Source organism: Columba livia, chromosome 10 (genome assembly GCF_036013475.1).
Source record: "Columba livia isolate bColLiv1 breed racing homer chromosome 10, bColLiv1.pat.W.v2, whole genome shotgun sequence".
NCBI lineage: Eukaryota > Metazoa > Chordata > Aves > Columbiformes > Columbidae > Columba > Columba livia.
The window spans coordinates 6,801,191-6,820,093 of NC_088611.1; the positions used below are offsets into that span (position 1 = coordinate 6,801,191).

At 40.2% G+C, this 18,903-nt stretch overlaps 1 long non-coding RNA gene across 1 annotated transcript in view; it reads right to left on the bottom strand.

Annotated features, from left to right (window-relative positions):
• LOC110362338 (uncharacterized) overlaps positions 1 to 10,337 on the bottom strand; it is a 45,715-nt gene extending 35,378 nt beyond the window's left edge. The window contains exons 1-2 of the long non-coding RNA XR_010475062.1: positions 1,185 to 10,337; positions 533 to 617 (exon numbers count right to left, since the gene is read on the bottom strand). This is a non-coding gene — a long non-coding RNA (uncharacterized LOC110362338). The remainder of the gene's footprint in view (positions 1 to 532; positions 618 to 1,184) is intronic.
• Between the last annotated feature and the right edge of the window lie 8,566 nt (positions 10,338 to 18,903).

Sequence of the window (18,903 nt, forward strand, 5' to 3'; positions counted from 1 at the left end):
CAAATATCTTTGGCTATTAGAAAGAAAATTTAGCTACTGATCTAATTTGTTTCAACTTATAAGTACTAATACCCAAGAAAACATATGTTGAATAGGCTGGTTAAGAATACTTAATGAGAATTTAGTTACCGATTTGTAAATGAAAAGTGCAAATGTGGCAGTTGCCATAGATCCTTGTAGTCCCTTACTGGCACTGAGCCCAGCGAGGCTTAAAAATATGCAACATATTGATGGGAGAAGGGGAGAAAAAATTTGAATACTATGTGAAAAACTTGCTGTAAAAATGCAGTTCTGCATATGGATCTTAATGGAAATTGTATGAGCAAGACAAAATAATTCTGAATGCATTTATGTATGCTTTGTGCTGATGGGATTAATGCAAATATTATAGTCACACCATAAATTCACAATGAAGTGAATGCCTATGGGCAATTCAGTCTCCTGTCCTTGGTAGCTGTGAACAGAACTGTGTTCTGTTGTACATTTATCAGCAAATGAAACGGCGAGGAATAATCTCTTCACTTGTACCTACCTCTTCATGACATTTCTGCCTTAGAAACAGTAATGCCTTTTTATTTAAGAAACCGCCACAGAGAAGACGCATCATGTTCTCATTCCTGGAAAACAGAAGAAATGCAAAAGAGAGCTAATGGGCTGTTATTAAACCCTAATGCTAACAGAAGTTAAGCCTATTGCATTAATAAGTTATGAGAAACTCTAGTACTCCCCTCCTCCCCCGATTACCATAACCATTTCTGTAAACTCTTACCTCATTTTCCCTCCTAGCCCTTGTCTACAAAGGAAAAAAAAATCCCCGAGAACTGGGCAACTGGAGAGCTGCTACTGAAAGACAGTACCCCAGTTCCCATCATGGGGCAGGAAAGAACAGGCCTTATAGAAGATATCTGAGTTTGAAGAGTCTTTTCTGGCCGACCTGCCTAGTGTGGCACTGTCCAAGTGAAGAATGTTTCCTAATGCACATCCTCCCAAGACTTGATCTGTGGATGCAACAGGTTTGCGCCTCATCTACTGTCAGTCAGGAACTCTGCGGAATCCAAAAGGATTTAATTTTCTTAATTATCTGATTAGATTGCAAGGGTCCCTTTTATTCCCCGCACGCTGTCCCTTGCACTGGATGCAGCAGCAGCTGCAGGAGAAGCCACCAGGTCTATGGACATACCCACCGCTTGCAGGATCTGCTCAGCATGTGGACTGTGGGTGGACGGGGTCACTCGGACTGCGGCTTCAGAGCAGCTCTCAGCACGTCCCAGCATCGGTTTGTTTGTGAAAGTGGGCTTTCCACAGACTGACATTTTGGTCACTTCTGGATGGATTTTCAAAATTACACAAAAAGCAATTCCACAGTTAGTAAAGTTCTTTTATAGATTTCACATCCCCACGTCAGATTATAAACATGCTTTAGTATCTCAAAATAAAATCTCATAAAGAAGTTTTAAAGGAGGGAGAGAACAACATGTTCTTGCCTTTTATAATCCCTTTCTTCCTACTCTCCAAATCTATCCCTTAAAAAAGAAAATAAACCACTAGGCACACACAAAATACTACCATTTGCCCTAAGCCTAAATTGCTTAAATTTGACAAAGCTATAAGCATTTGAACATTCGTTCTTTTTTTTAAATAGAAAATTTCAACCTGAACTGGACACACTGCTGCTTATACTGTATATCTTAAGGTCAAAACCTTAAGTAATTAACAAAATGCCTTACAGAATATTAAGACACCAAAGTGAAATATAAAATCATTGACAAGTGAAACAGAAAAAATATTTAAAACAAAAGAAATAAGTATGTTAATTCAAGTACATTTTCTGTGAGCGATCCAAGACAGACTTCTGTTCAAATCACCTTCCTGCACACACATCCCATATGAGATGCCACAGCGACACCCATGTGGTGACACCACCCCGGCACCCCGTGTCCCACAGAGATACGGAGAGACCCTCACCCTGCATGGTGCAGCATGTACTGCAGAGTCTCCTGTGGGAAAAGCCTTCAAGTTAAATATTGAATCTTCTACTTTCTCAGCTATGACTGAAAAGAGCTATAAAGCAATTCAGATTTTTATGTTTTATAGGTATTTAGAAAAATGTTTATACATCCTAATCAAGTTTCTATAGTCCCTGCTAGTTTCTTCCATAGAATTTCTTCTCATCCGTGAATGGTTACATACCTATTATTAAAACCGATTACACACCAAACAAAGCATCTGAATGTAGTTATAAAACCTTTAGAAGAAGCCATGATCTAATATGGGATCTGCGTGGCTCATTAAGAATCTGAGGAATTGCCCTGAAGAAATGGGACTGTTTTATAGAATAATATTTGTGTAAAAAGCATTTTTATTGAGTTTTTAAATTACACTGGCGTATAAACTGCCAACAAAACTGCCTGTAAAGAAAAAGTGAATGAAACGCTGGTGAACAGGCACAAGTTATGAAGACAAGGGCTGAGAGATCACATGAGTTACAACCACACAACAGCATCTGAGGCAAAAGATACTTTTGCTACAGGCAATAACATTTATCACAACTATCAGCTCAAGTTATTTCCAGCCCTAGCATCAACGAGTTCATTCAAAGTCTAAAGAACTTCAGAAGATGCTTTTATAAGGACGATTTTGCCCAAGCAAAATAGGAAATTAAGTTCAATGTCATCTGTCACAGGTTCCCATGGAGCCAGCCTGGCTTGTTTTCTTCAGGCGACAAGCCAGCATTGGGTATATGAGGATCCAACACAATTCACTTGAATATTAATTTGCAGAGAGCTTGTTTAAGTAAAATTCAGAACTCACCTTCCTTATAATGACGGGGGAACTGGTTACTTGGACCAGGCAGAGCAGCTGATGTTGTAGCTACTCATTTTACCAAGGAGAAATAACTTTTGACAAGACCGAGTTTTGCATTTTGTTGGCCTCTTGTTTCTAGAAAACCAACCCACCTCCCAAGCCAGCCAGCCGAGTACCGCAGTCATACAGAGTCGCAGAGGGCCTCTTAATGAATTCCTACTGCGAGGGCCTCCCTCCTCCCAGCAGCTCAGCACACCTAACACGAAAGTCATTCCACTACATCAAAATTCACTCTGCCAATCCACACATTTGCTGATGGAGCTCATGTCACACAGGACACCTTGTGTCTCCTCTCTCCCTTCCTCTCACAGAAGGTCTTTCAGGCCCACCTGTGACCTCGAGACTCCCTCAGCTGACCTCCTCCTGTCAACGGTGACAGCAGCAGAATTACCGACACTCTCATCAGATCCACAAGAACACTATGAAGACAAGGTAGTCAGAAGGAGAAGCAAAGAAGACATGCAAACATCCAGCTGCTGTGGGAGTAGCTGTCGGTTAAGTTGTTCTAAGCTTATATTCTGATAAGGGCTGGAACTCTGGATGGTGCAGAACAACCGTGCAAACTCTGTTCCACTGCCCCTGAGCAACGCGCTGCTCTGGGGCCAGAGATGCCGAAAGCCTTCTGCACATCAAAGCTCATCTTCTGATTTGAGGGGCCAATGACAACTCTCCCCAAGGCCAGGACTTCCAAAGGCATGTTCAAGATCAGGCCTGCCACTTCCCACAGAGAAACAACACTACCATATCACAGTGACTTCCCTGTCATTCAAGGCTCATGAGCAGCCTGGTCACCACTCTGTTACAGAACCACCCATCTCCAGAAGCGCACGCTGCCACAAGCTTGTTCACCAGTTTCACTTCAGTATTAGGAAGGAAAAATCCCACAAGTTATGTGCCACAGCATCTGGAGAAACAGGAGACAGGGAGAGAAATGTGTGTGTGTGTGTGTGTGTGTAGAATCTGTCCAGTAACCTTAGCAGGAAAACTTATGCAGTCACAGGCAACTGTTTAGCAAAATAAAAATGACCTGTGCAGTTTGTCTGTATTCAGCTGTCAGCTTGCTTTATTACCTTTGCCAACCAGAAAGCCCTCTGCTTCACTTAATATACACAGATAATCCTTCTAATATTGACATAACATATTTAACTTCTCTACCACTGATAGAAAAAAATCTTTTATATGTTTAACATATTAATTTTAAAGCATAGCATTCTCAAAATGCTCCTAGACTATCTTGACAGAATCAACTATCTAAGAATAAATCCACAATCATCATAAATAATTTAACAACCTCCCAATGACATTCTAGGTACCCCCAGGCTTATGATTTATCATACAGTGCTAATCCAATATATTATTTTAAAGAAGTTTATAAATGATTGTACAGTGAAATAGCAAATGGCATTCAACCAGAGAACACCAGCACTTCTAAGCAGCACCCTGAGGGCTGCCCAGCTCACCTGGGAGCTCAGCAGGATTCCAGCACAAGGCTCATCAGCTCAAATCTGACCCAGACAGGTCACAAGCAAATTCACCCTTTGGGCTTCAGCCTAAGCCCATCTGTACATCAGACAAGAGGAAAAAAAGCCAGAAGAACAGCTAAGAAGGAAGAGATCTTTTATTTTCTTCTGCCATTGGAGTCTGGGTCTAGAGTGCACCCCCAGCTGCGTATAAGCTTGTAGCCATCTTTCATAGTATTACAAACTTTTATTCAAAGAAGTTTAAGCTCAGAATTTTGTAGCCTCTAAGTTCTCGTACTGAAAAAAAAAAAAGAAAAGAAAAAGAAAACAACAAAAACACACACAAAACAAAAACAACAAAAACCCATCAAAACAAACTGCAAAGTATGACTAAGCAGCACATCTGTGTGCACCGCAAGGGAAGGTATCTTTGTATTACATATATTACAGTGTAAAGTTAACAACCCAGTATAATCAGGAGTCTTAATAAAGCTAGTGAATTTTTCAACACAGATGTTCCCACTAGGAATTTTATTTAATCAAAAATTCTTGCTATTTCTCTAGGAAAAAAATGTTTGACACACTTTTCAATGGCAGAAAAAACATTAAATGAAGGTAACTGAAAGTTCAGTTCTAGTTCTGTTTTCTCCAGAAGGGTATAAAACCTTCCCTTCCCTTGTGCACTCCTCTGAAAGGGTGAGGAAAGGCACAGAAATTTTAAAGAAAAACAGAACTTAAACTGGAAAAGTGGTTTTAAAAACAAGTTCCATTTCTCATTATTTTTATTTCTTTCCTGTGTCAAATATAGAAAACCAACTTTTTCATCAGTTTACCCATCCATGAGAAACTGTGGGTCCCCACAAGCTTAACAAAAGTTGCCTGTTTGTTTGTTTGTTTTTCCCAAAGAAAGAAAACTGAGCATTACTACCACTTACTGAACAATCCCGACTGGCTAAATGCAAAGCCGCTATTTACAGGAAGCCTTTGCAAGGCAGAAAAGACCTTCAAGCAGAGGAACTGGCTTTTGACTATCCCACAAACTTTGTGACCATGCTGAAGTAAGAACCAATGTTATAAATGTTATGGAGTTGGGGCTGTAACTCTGTCAAAGCACCAACATCAGCATCCACTGCATCAGAGTGGAAACTGGTCCTGGGTAAAACCTCCTCCCATCTCCCGCCAACTCTCAGCATAGGGCACTGACAGATCGTTCCCTCCACGGTAAGTCTTCTGTTGCCACCTATAAATTAAATTACTCAGGCAAAAACACCCACTACATATTGAAAGCTCAAGATCTAGATATGTGTGATGGGGGAGTGGTTCATCAGTATTTTACAGAAGAGAATATTGTTCATCTTATTTTTGGTCAGAGAGCAGTAGGTTGCTGAGAAAATGAATTAATATCAAGATCAGGCTTTCACGTTAAGAAACACCAGGCAGAACCTGCATGAATAGGTTCAGTTCTGCCTCTTCGTATGCTCCCAGGCTTTAGAGCCATCACTTGCACAACCACATTCTTATTTTCTAGAGAGCTCCCTCCTCATTCTGTACATGACAAGTACCACAAACTGTAAACCTGCCGTTTCCCAACATTTGAATGCTCCATTTGGAAACCTCATTTCTATGAGTAATGTAATTGGTACACCTTAACAAGGTGCCTGAAAATAACATAGGTGGAAACCTGTAATCCGCTGCTGACAGATCCTTTTTCTCAGTCTAAACATGTAAGTATTCTTAAGCCGAGCAAGAACACTATCGTATCTCCAGTGCAGAAGAACGAGACTGATGCTATGTTGTCAAGCAACCAATTAAATTATCTCAGGAGATAATTTAAAGAAATACAGACCAGAAACCTTAGGCTTCCGCTGCAGCAGAACTGCCAGAAGTGATAAGGGAAATCTGGGGACACATGCATGAACAGAACATATGGAGGAAGAGTTAACACCATGTTTCTAGAAGAAAAATCATGACTCCCAAGCTACTAAAGCTCTCAGAAATAGTCACACAGCATATGAACAAGAAATATATGCCTGATATAGCCTTGCTGGATTTCCATAAGGCTTCTGATCACATATACCAGTGAAAGTTCTCACAAACGTAATGTGCCAGGGGACAGAAATGTACAAGTCAAATTGGTTAAATGTTCAGAAATGAATGCTACAAAAATAAACCCACCATCTAATCCAGGAATTCTCCAGTGTGGTCCCACTGCTCAAGCAGCAATCACGTAGAGATCATAGCATAGATTTCTGCTAAAGGCTGAACTGTTCAACATATTCATAAATCATCTGCAAAAAGGGTGACAACCAAGATGACAAAGTCTGCTTATGTTTATAAAGCATCTATAACAATAAAAAATGACTGCAGAGAATTGCAGAGTTCTCAGTGTTAGAGTGACTCTGATAGAAGCCCAGATAAAACGCCAGACTGGTAAATACAAAGTAATGCACACAGGGAAAGATGATCCTAACTTTCTACACACAGTGATTGACTTTGAAACTTACATTACCACTCAGGAATGAGATTTGAAGTTACAATTGACAGCTCTGTAAACACATAGACTCAGTCTTCATTAGCAGCTTTAAAAAAAAAAGTAATCAAAAGCTAGGCATTATTAACAAAGGAATAAGTATGCTCCCTTTTCCGTGACTACGAGTCACAGAAAAGTTAGATAGGAAACAAGTGTTCAATAGCTCTCATAATACAAGAGCTACGGGATGTCAAATGAAACTGCAACATGTAATTACACTGTAGAACTCATTGCCTTAGGATACAAAAGTTCACAAATGTTCAGAAATGAAGGGGATCACTGGAAAAGTGAGGGAAGTGTTGTTACATACTTATCCTGCTCTTAAGTATTTTCCAAGGCATCTGCTTGTGCACTGACACAAACACAATGGAGGTTTGGAAAACAGCATGAATTGGGCTGTCCCACTACACTACAACTACACTACACAACATATGGGAACCGCACTCTGTAAGGGATTTAACTTAGATGAAGTGTTACAGGATATTCTGAGCAGTTTATAATAAAAAAACAAGCCTAGATGACACCTATTTCAACACGATGTTGGAAATGTTTTCATTCTTCATAACAGAACGTTGTTTTCCTTCTTTGCACCACAAGAACAGTAAGAAGAAAATTGCTCAGACCCTGCCCAACTCTACATTACACAGCCACAAACAGCCAGAAGAGCCAGTGTGTAAGTGGAGGCTGCAATGGTTTTCTCTACAGCTTTAGGAAAGCAGATTAAGAAATTAACTATTATGAAAACAGAATAACAAAGGAAAGATCAAACAATTTTGTCACAGTCTGGAAACATTAGAGATCTAAACCAGAAGACAATATAGTACCAACTCCAGATTTTGGGATCTTTCCACACCAGATTTTGCCTCTTACCAAGTATGAAGAATTCCTAGATTACTACTTTGTTTCCAGGATTAACACTGAAGCAACAAACATGTTCTCAGCCTTACTGTAATTCTGGAGCCAGAGATAGCACCATCTGCTTTGACAATGCAGCTATGTATAGGAGATATTGTTATAAACTCATAACAGCTTGTTCATATTACTTATATTTCAATAAAATCAAATCAACTCAAGACAACAATTAGCCTGCAAACCAGAAGTCTCCAGAGCCACAGTCCTAGTGTGACCACTGGATTGCTGGGGAAACTGAGGCAACAGAACAAATATTTGTTTATTGACTCAGAGTGGCAGAATTCCTGTATTTAACAGCAAACCTGACTCTGCACAGCAGCCATGGAACTTCCCAACCAAGGGAAAAGTCTCCACAACTGTATCCTACAGCAATATGTATCACAGGCTTCCTTCTTCTGGACTCGATCCTTTAAGTTGCTGTGTTGTCTCGACCACTCGCTCCACCTCACCGAGCATGGCTGCATGTCCCATCCTCTGCCTCTGAGCAGCAACCATAGGCTGGAAGCTCTTCTGCATCAAGGATTGTGTTTTTACACACAGCAGTAGGTTTCTGTTATGGTGAAAACCCTTTGGCCTGTGCCCAGTCCAAACAGGACATGACAAGGACCTCTTCATGTATGCAGAGGGAGGAAAATAAGGTGATGGGCCACAGATTAAAGGTAAACAAAAAAATCATCTTCAGTTACACATGTGGAAGATTCCTGACACAGAAAATTATTCCACCTGCAAGAGAAAGACTGTCCAAAAAACACCATGTAAAGGAAACTCAGACAGCTGTGTAACCACTGTAGGGTTGGCAGGCAGGTCCCGCTGGAAGCACAGACTGTTCTGCCAATAGCAAACCACACGGTACGGGGAGTGTGAAGGTCACTGAACACTCCTTGCGTTCTCTCTCCCTCCTGAAACACCTGGGCTAAAGAACTCTGCATCTGAAAGAACAACAATTCACTACCCATTGAACTTCCCTCTTCTGTGGGGGAACACGTGGCCCCCTCAAGGCAGATCAGGGTACAGAATAAAACAAGACAAGCAAGGACACCTGTGCCCTGAGCTCAGGGCATGTGCAGGACAGGTAGGAAGAAAGAGGAGCAGAACTGGCATATTCATGGGTCGGTTAACTTATTAATATAAAGAACACAATGGAGAGTTGGAAGCATTTAGGAAAGGTCAGTACCCAGCCCGACCTCCACAAACCTCGTTATCACACCTTCAAGGACTTTTGCCTATGACTGTGGAATGAGGGATACTCCTTTTAGTGTGTTTGCTGGGGTCACAAATAGCAAGTAAGCCATATGAAGCAGGAGCCATGCCACTGGGCGCACTTTGGGTTTTTTTCCCTTTTTTTTTTAAGAGCACTTTCTACAATTAATTTGAGCAATCTCTAGAATGGCTTTCAGCTAGAAAGATATTTTAAAGTAGATGTAACAACTGAGCAAATAGAAGACTATTTACAAACGCTTATGATTTATTTACAGACCCTCATGCAAATTGAGTGTTCTCCCTAAAAGTTTTGACAGAAGTGTCAAACAACGGAACATTTTTCTGTGATGAGTGTATCTGATACTTTAGAGGTTAGAATGTATCCCAGCCTAGAATAAATGTAGCACATGGAGTCAGCTAATGAAGAAACGCTGCATCAAAGGCCTTACACCACCAGTCCCTCCAGTCAGCACACACCACAGCTATGAAATATGTTAACATTTTTTTAAAACTTCAAATTGCTTCTTTAGAATTTTTTCAAACGAATCCGTATGTTTGACAAATCAGTTCATTCAGAGAAGAGGGTCTTGACACTAGGAATGCTAAAGGTTCAAACACAAGAAGTCTTGGCAGGAAGAGGCCTTATGGACGGTTTTAAATATTAAAAATACAAAAGCGATAAGGCCATTAGCAGCTCTAGTGTCTCCCAGTACACTCCTCTGTATACATGCTGGGAAATAAGCACATGCAAAGAAACAAGGAAATGCTCACAAAGTCCGTGCTAGTTTCACATCCAGAATGAGAGATTCAGCGGAGATGTGGATTTTCCTGCGTCCCCTAAGTCAGCCCTTTGAGACGACATTTTCTTTTCTTTTTCAGATTTAATAGGTTTCTGTGGGACAGCCTCAGGAAACCTTCTATAAAAAGTAAGGACTTTGATTACATTACTGTCAATATTTTAGTTTTAAAAGATAGGCAGGGGAGCTCACTCAACCTTAGTACAAACGAACAGCACAATTTAAACTGCACAGTCAACACTGCAACATCCCTTTTAAAAAACAAAATACAAAAGCTTAACTTTTTGATCTTTAAGACACACACATAGACACACTGTATTTAGGATAGAACTTCTTAAAAAATTCAAACCCATTTTAATTCAAAAACTATGTTTCCTTACTTCAGTAAGAACGAGATCAGATGATAAAACTGGCAGATAATCAAGTTGGGCATGATTACATCACTAAGTGCTTCTTCACAGCTGTAGCTCTATGTTACAGTGACAGATGAAGCAATCCCTTTAACACGCTCTAGAACCAAAGCTACAGCACGACCCTGCCTGTTCTCAGCAGCTCTAGGAGGCTGTCGAGAAATCAAACCTGAATCTTCAGTTTGCAATTTCCTCTGTGATCAGGTGATGCCTTAGACTTGAGCACCCGACTAACTTCTGAGCACTCAGACTGGAGACTAATCCTGTATCTCAAGTCAATTTACTTAGGGACATTAAAATGCTTTGAAGAAAGGTATTTACCCCAACACTCGCACAGAGTTCCCACAGTCATATTAATGCATATTATTGCACAGTTTCTTGTGTCAGTACATGTAAGGAAATGCAAGTTATATGCTCATGTAGTGTAAATACCTAATGAAATGAGACCACTCCTATTTTGCCTATACCAGCAAGACAGTCACAGCTCATTTCTACAGTAAGTTGTTGTGCCCACACAGGTCCCCAGCACAGGCTCCTTGCTTCTAACCCAGCACCCATCCTGCCACAGATGAAATTACCTACAGAGCTTGTACAGAGCTCTGGGCACAGCTGAAACAAGCACGGAGCAGAAATAAAGCAATGGGATTTTACACAGTGTTTCTTACACTCTGGTCTACCTCAACATATTAAATCTGCTCCTCTCTGTTTAAATGGACAGCAACACACCATCCCCCGTGGCCCGCAGGAACCAAAGGTCACTTGGTATGTCAGGGAAAAGGCACATTTTCAACATTTACAGTAATTGGGACCTTTAAGCTGCAAGAACTACATCAGTCATCTCCATACTGGGAGACCTTTCCCGTGCAGTACGACGTTGAAAATACACAAGGTAATGGCAATTAGAGTGAACACCAGGCCAAGCTCACAGCATCACGGGGTTTGCAAACACTCTTTACAACGTGCTCCAGTTCATTAATGTTCGGCTTTGTTTCCTGCAAATTTAAACATGCTTCACCTTTCCCACCTCAGTGGTATCAGGTTTTAGATTATTTTCAAAACACTGCCATCTTTTTTAAGCAATGAAGAAGTGAGTAAACCTCTGAATTGTATGTATTGACTGCCTTTGAAATAGTACTTATACCTGAAGATAAAGATTTACTTCTACAAGCAACCTATTTTTACACAAAGCATCCCTTTTCCTCCCCCTGACCCCTCCCAATTCTCCTAAAATGAATACACTTTGAATGGATAAAGCAGTTGAATTCATTAACATTTAAGTTCGTTCTTCCAGATAGTTATGCCTTATTTAGAATAAGCAATGAAGTGAGAGTATTTCACATACCAGCTGCTGCAACCCTGAGAGTCCTTTTTTAATTTTGAGACCTGTGTAAGTAATATACAAATATGGCACTGCAAAGGACTCAATTTAAGTAAAAACTCATCACCTTGTGTCAAATCAAAGCTTTTTCCTCATCCTCCCAGTATGAACATTCATGTGAACTTGTGATCTAGCTAAAATATCTTGCATTTTTTACAATAAAGGATAAAAAGTTATATAACTGCACTTCAAAGCTGAATAAAGTCTTGTAACACACAATCACAGCTGCCAGCATGTGCAGTGCCCAAAACGTACAAAATTTATTGAATCATCAAAACAACCTTCCAATTTGCAATCGCTATTCCTTCACCTTCCCACACTGCATTTCACACTGTCATCTTTTAAGTACTGACATTGGTTTGCATGTTTCTGTAGGACATGAGAGAATCAAGGGGTTATTTTTAAAACATAATACAAGAAGGTTGATACTAGAATCATTTGTATCCTGAAAAAGGTACCAAAATCCAAACTCAGCTCTGGACTGCAATCTGACAAGATACTTGCTGAGTGCATCTGGGGAAGCCATTTAACCTCTCTGCCCCATTTATGTCACCTACCAGACATTCTACTTCTCTTCTAATGCTGTAAATTAGTGACATTTAAAGGGGGAAATCTGCATTACTGGAAATGTTCAAAGTTAAAGTACTCTTCCATCTTTAAATTCTCTGAAGAGCTACAAAGTGTGGACTGAAAAGGGGATATTCTGGAAGCAGTCAAACGAGACTGCCTCTGCTGACATGATTTCTACAAATAAATGGGAATGCTAAGGGAAAACAAAACAAAATCTAGGCAATGGAAGACACCACAGGATAAATGCAACACATATCCTAAAGACTGCTCTAGAAACAGCAGCTTGCCGTGCCATACATTTGAAAAGTCACCATGGTGCTACCAAGCAAAAAAGGCCACTCTGGGACCAGTTTTACCCATAATACATGTCTATAGCTCATTTACCTGATGAATCTAAATTACAGCTCCTCTCCCCTGTGATTTCAGCCTCCTTCAACTAATCCTGATTAGTCTTCCCAGAACTTCTTATTTAATGGTTCAGAATGGCAGCACCTAACTCAAGGGGTTAGTAATAGTGTCAAGTCACCTGGTGCTTACCTGCGAGAAATAATTAAACCGAGTCCCTTGGCACAAAGGTAGAGATGAAGTGAAGCAAACACAGTGGAAAAATAATAAAACTGCTTTCATGCTACCATAACTGACGGAAGAAGCTCACCTGCCAGAATCTAACAGGTTATTCCAGCACGGTCAACGGAAATGAAAAACTGCAGAAAAAGACAATGTACACCCAGCTACACTTATAGCACGTGGCTTTATTTGCCAAAGAAAGTTAGTGCTCCATAGTAACTAAAGTAAGTTCCCTCGCGCTATTGAAAACGTTAGCTATTTTCATTTGCAATTACGATACATCAATACTATTTTTAGTTAGATTTGGTGAGGATCGCTGTATTTGTAGAAGGGGCTGCTTTGACCAATAGCACAGATATTTCCTTCTTTCTGCAAGAGGTGAAAGAACTGTTTTAAAAATAACCCTTTCACACATAAGTAGACAAAATAATTGAAATAAAAACAGATTATATAAGACTTCTAATTAACCCATTTGTCACCAACCCATCTGTTACCAACCAATTTGGTCAATTCATTAAAATGAATTGCCTCATTACATTTAGCACAAATTATGATAATTATTAAGCTTTAACGCTGTAAGGCAACGCAAAACCTTCCTTCCTTGCGGAAAAGTTCCCAGCTGCCCAGAAAATCAGTTAGCAGCACAGGCCATTCAGTAGATCATTCACTCCATCTTTCGGCAGCAGAAAAGACTGCAATGCCACTGGGTTCCCTCTGCCTCCCCCACGCCACCAACACCTGGAAATCCAGATATAAAAGGCCTTACAACACGGCTTGTCCCACAAGCTGAAAGGTTATCATTGAACATCTGACATTTAGAAAATAAGATGAGACATCCAAAAGGGCTGCCTTGCTAAAAGGATGCTGCTCAGGAGCACCAAGTCTCAGCCAAGACCTTCATGCAGCGCAGAACTGGAAGTGACTGCAAGGTTCCAGAGGTCTCTGTCCTTGCTGAAGTTGCCAAAAGTTACTGCTGACATAACTCATTTGAATAACACGATCCATGCCAAAAAGGAGATAGTCAGAACACCTTCAAAGGCACCTCGGAAAAAAAATAAAAGTAAATTAAGTAATACTTTGACAAACATTAAAATACTATCACAGATGAAGAACGCTGCCACATTCATTATTCACTGATAAAAATTCCTGGGAGCGAGGGGGGGAAATATATCTTTTGCTACCAAGTCCTTCAGTAGCAGCCATGCAAAACAATAACAATTAACAAAAATGCAGAATTATTAAAAATGAACAGGTAATGGTACTTTTACTTTTCAAGCTGTAGAAAAATAAATAGAAGGCTGACAGAACAAGTAAACAGTTAACACAGCATTTTAAACACATCCTTATGAACAGCTTTAAATAACAAAGACAATACTCAGCTCTGTAAACATACAAAAAGCCATGCCATGGACCACCACAGAAGAAAATAAAATAATCTAAGGTTAAGTATCACTTCTCTTTGCTATGGGAAATACTTTCATGTAACTGTTAACAGGACGTTGCTATTACACTGAATTGCTTTAGGCCATATTAGCATTATGGGCAGTAATGTAACCCATGATTACAGAAAGCAGATAAACAGGCTTACACAGAGCTATTTCCCAGTATTCTTCATTCAGATAACACCCTTTTTTTCAGTTACCATAAGACAAAAACATTAAGAAAGTCTTATTCACAATTCAATTTGTGGAAATATAAAAACTGAATGCTCCACTAAGAAGCCGATTTTTTTGTTAAGTGCCTTCTCAGAACTCCTGATTCTCTGCATTAAAGTGTACCTCTCTAGGAGCTGATAACAGTTTCACTGCTAAAATTCAGGCACTTTTGGTTTTAAATATGTCTATCAGAATCTGATCAGTTCTTGTGAGCAGACTCCAAAGACTGTCACGTTTGTCTTGAACCTTCCACCATTAAGAAGTTAAATCTACTCATTTGAGGCTCAGAGCAAAAACTCTGTTCTCATGCCTATCCATAAGCACAATAGCTTTGCAGATTTGAGTCTGCTCCTGCTTTTAAGAATTTAGCAGCAAGATGGAGCAAAAAAAGAAGATTGGCCAGATGAAACACAAAAGGGAGCAAGATGAAATGGCATTTTGCAACACAGATAAACTCACAAGGAAAGAGCCCCATTACATGGACTTAGGAGACTTCCAGCAAATTCTCCGTTAATGCCCAGAACTCCATTTACCAGCTCTCAAACACCAACATGTCTTCTAGCCTCTTATATCACTTTCTTCCATTGCTCATAAACCATGATAGTTCAGAATTATTTTTCTAGATCTGGATTTCCATTCTGGGTTTGAATGCTTTTCCCAGCTGAATATCTAGCTACAGCTCTACAAGTTAAGTGTGTTTAAGTATTTTCAACATCTGTTTTCAGATTACTCTGCCATAAAACAAGACAAAACAATGGCTACCAACCACCTCCCCCTCATCCAAGGCAACAGTGTGGTTTTATTGCTCATTTTTGCAGCCTACCATCCTTGCTTGCCTTCTCACGCCGCTTTAGAAGACGGCTGCAAAAGGACCACATTTCTGTATTTCAGAAAAAAAACAGGCAATACATTTTCTATACAGTGCAGGATCACCCACTCAGACAAGTACACACAACTGTGCAAACTGCAGCACACACACGCAGCAAGGTTTCCAACACAAGCATGAGTATCAAAAAGGATGAGCTAGAGCATACAACCCTGTAAGGAGCAGAGGGAAGTCAAGAGCACAAAACCTACAGAGGAAATGCTGGCTGATAAAACACTTCTTTAATGGCTTCCTGCCTTATTCCTTTCTTGTCCATTTTGGGGAAAGATTTCTTGCTTTTCTGACATGATTAATAACAGTACATCATGACAACCTCCCAATATAAGCTCCAGCACCTCCTCCATCTTTCATTTTGGGAAAGCACTGGTTGCCATTAGGTCTAGAATAGCAGAAACACATCTCTTCATCCAAGGACCAAACCACTTTATGCCAATCATTAGCTACTGTCCTGGTTTCAACTGGAACAGTTTTCTTCCCCGTAGCTGGTATAGTGCTGTTTTGGATTTAACACAAGAAGAATGTTGATAACACATTAATGTTTTGGTTGTTGCCAAGCAATGTTTGTACCAAGTCAAGAACTTCTCAACAAGAAGGCAGGAGGGGTGCAAGAAGCTGGGAGGGAGCACAACTGGGACAGCTGACCCCAACTGACCAAAGGGACAGTCCACACCATACAACATCATACTGAGCAAATAAATCTGGGGGAAGGAGGAAAGGGGGAACATTTGGAGTGATGGCGTTTGTCTTCTCAAGTAACTGTTGCACGTGATGGAGCCCTGTGTTCTGGGGATGGCTGAACACCTGCCTGCCCACGGGAAGTGTTGAATTGATCCCTTGCTTCACTTGCATGCACGGCTTTTGCTTTGCCTGTTAAACAGCCTTGCCTCAACCCATGAGTTTTCTCACTTTTACTCTCCCGACTCTCTCCCCGCTTCCCCCAGGGGGCAGGTGGGGGAGTGTGAGCGAGTGTCCACGTGGGGCTTAGTTACCAGCTGGGGCTAAGCCCTGACAAACACCTAATAGGCAGGAAGGAGAAACCCACTTTCAGGAAAGCGAGTATGCGGTACACCTGAGCTCCAGAACTGCGCCTTTAGGAAGCCAGGCTCACACCTGGGGAAAAGAACACAAAGGTGTAGGTGTGTAGCCAAACAAGGTGGTAAAGAACACAGACTTTCAGAAGAAACAAGACCAGGAAACAAAGCAAACTTCCCCAAGAGAGAAGCAGCAATATGTTACAAAAAGGTATCAAAGAAAGATTTTTTTTTTTTTTTTCGCCTGAGTTCAAACTCCTTCTTTTATAACTGTCTTTTTATAGTGATGACTGTCAATTTGGGTCTTAGAATAACAAACATCCTAAGGAAAACAGACTCTTGCCTAGTTCATAGATATGAACTGATGAAAATAATAAAATTTTGCAGTTGAATTTGAAGCTAAGTAATTCTTCTTTGTTCCATAATACACACATACAAGGAAGCAACATTATGAAGTCAGTTCAACTGCTCTTCAACAGCGATACTCAAGAGTCACACCTTCAGAAAGAAAAAAAGCCTGAGAGAAACCAAGTATTTCCCAAGAGAGGTATTTTCCATGTGGAATGCCCAAGCCATCAAAACAAAGTTCAGAAAAAATATTCAGGGTTGACAAGTTGAACTGAGTAGTAAGCCATATATTCCTTTCCTCTCTACAGATAAATATACAACACAGTGAAAGTGCAATCGTGCAAAACAAGGACAAGCTATTCTAAGCGTACAAAAGTGTCAGGATGATAAACCACATAAGCTCAGAATTAAATGAAAGTTAATGGCCACTAGCTGGTATTTAACTTATTTCCATTTCTCTTTTCTTTCCATTTTTCCACCTAGCCTGCTCAGCTAATAAAATTGCCATTATAAGTGAGAAGCAAAGGCACGATTCAATGCTACATCAATTATTATGACTTTATTGTGACACAGTAGTATTCAGCTGATCCCAGAAGGCTATACTGATGCCTTGGATGCAATTAATTTTTGATTGATCTAACTCCAGTACTGCATGTAAAATGTTCACAGACACTTGAATAATTCTATTATATGTAGGACATTACTGCACAGAGATCATTTGAAATTAATTGCCAAGTTATTTTAGTAAATGTAATACACCATTCCAGTCCTATTGTGGTAACAGATATGTAATTGCCTTACAAAGTAAACTAATGAAATAAATGAACTCTGACTAATATGTGGCATAACAGGGCTGAAAAAGTGAAATTGCACTGTGTGTTTCTTATCTGCCTCTACGTAGTTGGGGTTGGTGAGTTAAACTTTACACTTGCAGAACCGAATACGAGGATAATACCCTCATAAAAAGTATTTTGTTTCACCGGCTCAAGGTCACCCTAAGGGAAACAACTTTTAAAAGAATTGATGACTATTTGATGCCTCAAGTGTCTGCAAAACCTGGGGGCAAACAAACCATCGCTATCACAAGAGGTTGCCAGAGTCTTTGTTTTCTGTGTGTGCGATGAGTTTCCCAGGGATAAGTATCATGTAGCACTATTGCTACACACAGAAAGTGAGTTTCACATGTTGAGCCACTGGCCCAATTAAGTCACATGACACATTCAATTTACAGGACAGCACTGACATTACCAGCTGATATTTTCAAGCGAGCCCATTAATGTAAAGATGGACTGGTCAGCATTTGAAGCTCAGCAAGTCAGGACTTGAGGAAAGCCACTGCAAAGTCAAAGCAAACCAAGCTCAAGAGGGATTTTTTTACTAGCACAGCAGAAAAGATGCTCATTTCTGGAGGCTCACTGCAACTGCAGTCCCCAACGCTCCCTTGGGAGCACTGCATCCATATTTCTAATTATTACTGCAAAGTAAAGAATCATGATACTGTGATATTTTCAGTAGGGTCAGTAGCCCAGAGAGCCACAGGTGTCAATACAGTCTTTGTAAAACATCTCTTCATTATGAATCTTACCTCCAAGGACGTCAGAACACTTCCTGCCCTCAGCTAATGTTCACTAGAAATTACATTTTTAAATTGTTATTAAAAATACAGAAAACGGCACCATGAAATGGAAAATACTTAATATTTATGCATCTTACATTTTTTACTGCAGAGAATTTCTTTTTATAGTTGAGGCTCCCTGATTGTAATTTAATATCAAATTCTTCTCAATGTTAAGAGGGATTGGATCTGCTGAAGTCCCACATGACTTAAACTCAGACACGTTAACTCAAAGAACAACAAAAACATCCAGAATCTGCAACATGCTGACCTCTGCGTCTCTCCTTACCTAACACAGGTACAGCAAACTGCCATAGCAACTGCTCCAGCACCTGACAGCTTCCACCAGCGTTCCATTGCCCTGGGGATTTATTTCAGCTACTCTTTTAGTCACAAGCTCCCAGCTATACCACACTCGGCTGTATTTTGGCAGGCTAACTAGAATTCTGTTTAAAAAAAAGCAAGAAGTGGTGAAGGAATAAGAGAAGGAGGATTGTACAGAGGGGAAAGGGACGAAGGAGGGAGGGAGCAACAAGAGGAAAGCATTGTTTTAGTAAGTAACAGGAAAATGCAGAGCATCATTTGGATTTTTTTTTCTAGGCTGTAGATACACAGATCATCTCTGTTAAAACAGCAGCATCACTGTGAATCCCAGCAGACACTACAAGACATAACCAAG